Consider the following 1,945-nt stretch of genomic DNA (forward strand, 5'->3'; position numbering starts at 1 on the left):
TAGAGCTCTGTAGAAAAAGTTATGGGTAAAACATTGAGCAAAGGTCAGAGCTGTCCAGTTCCAGCGTGAATTTTCGTATTTACTGTAGCAGTTTCGTTTTAATTGAATTTAATTACGTTTTTACATCTGCGTTTTAATTTAATTTCATTTTAAATTTTCTGCATTCACCACGCAAACCTTTCACAACCCTCCCCCCTCCCACCTTCGTGTTTGACTTGATTCTTGAACCGCAAAATTGGTCCTTGAGAGGCGACCTAGGAGTCACTTCCTAGTCTATACTGCATTCTTTTATGCTCATTAAATTTTGCATGGGGTGCGACCCCCATCAAGCACCTGTGAAATTCCTGAGGGCAGACTTAACTCCCTTAGCCAAATACTGGATGACATTTACACATGCTAACATCCAACCATGCTCTCATGTTTCTGATATCACTTTGCATCGGATTTTGGTATCTACTGTATGTTGAGGCAGATGGACGTGAATGTGGGAAAGATCATTACTAGTGAGATATTGAGCTGGCGCCAACACCGTGAGTAGCAGGATGCCATTGGGACACCCGTCCCTGATTACCTATTTGTGCCAGCAGGCAGGAGTGGACACTTCTATTCCACCATTCGAGAGGCCGAGGAGTGCTATTAATGCCTCCTATTTTCGTTAGTATTGTAGAGGGGATGAGCCAGCTGGAACAGTCCCTAGGAGACGTCCTAGGAGGGCAGCAACACAGCAGGAGGATGAGCCTGCAGATGCACCAGCAGAGCAGCCTGAGCCATTCCAGATGAGAGACATGTACATGTATCTGATGGAGGCAAGGATGAAGTCCATTTATAGAGGGCAGGAGGCCACTGCCGAGATGATTGTAGGACTATATGACTAGCCACCAGTGCACAGGTGGACTATGGATGAGTTCTGTAGTGTGATGGCTTGGCCTCGAGGACAGGCACATGGTAGTGGGTCTGGAGCTGCTGGAACTTCAGGAGGACAGGGTGATGACCAGAATGATGATGAGGACTTTGAGGATGCCCAGGAGGGTGAAGATGATGATAGCTCAGAGGAGGATCTGCACTGATGGCATCTACTGATGGATGCCAAGCACTAACAAGGATTTTTCTTTTTCTTTTTCTTTGTACTTTGAATTAGTAGTATAGGTTAAATTTATGCTGGAGTCTATGCTTGGCTTGTACACTTATTCGGATAATGGTTCTAATTTATTGCATGATGAGTTGTTTATGATTGATGATTGATTGTGGATGATGATTGAGAATGTGTGAATGTTGATATCCAGGTTGATGGTTCACTAGTTATGTGAACAGATGAGTAAGTGATTCATGATTGTGATTTTGATGCTAAGCACGATTCATATGTGAAGTGAGAAAGCCTGATTATGTGAGGTATTGAGCTTTAGAGTTTTATTGTTGTGTGCACTGTTTACAGGGAATCATGAATGGTATTGACTTAATCTTGATAATTGATTGAATTGCATGTGTATGTCATATGATCAAGGCCATGCTTGGAAAGCCCTTACTTAGCCAAATTTTCACTCAAAGAATTTTAAATGATATACCCTTTCTGAACCTTGACCTTAGACAGTATGAAAACCCTTGATTGAATTAATTTACCTTGAGTTAGGGTTGAGAATAATTATATGTATTGAAAAGGTTCAAGTTTGGAGTTGAATGGGGAAAGTAAAAGGCAAAAGAAAAGAAAAAGGAAAACATTGAGTTCAAACGAATGAAAAAGAAAAATGCATGTGAAAGAAAAGAAAAGAAGAAAAGAGTTTATGCATGTAAAAAGAACTCGATGTAAAATGAAAAAGGGAAAAGTTGGGAATGAGTGAGATTGGTTAAAAAGAGAGTGTGCTTGAACCTTGAAAGATGATTTAAACTCTCTTAACTCAAGGATTTTGTATTCCAGAAAAACCAATTTTCTTGTTAGCCCAGCCACAAT

This window comes from Vigna radiata, chromosome 2 (assembly GCF_000741045.1).
Source record: "Vigna radiata var. radiata cultivar VC1973A chromosome 2, Vradiata_ver6, whole genome shotgun sequence".
Classification (NCBI taxonomy): domain Eukaryota; kingdom Viridiplantae; phylum Streptophyta; class Magnoliopsida; order Fabales; family Fabaceae; genus Vigna; species Vigna radiata.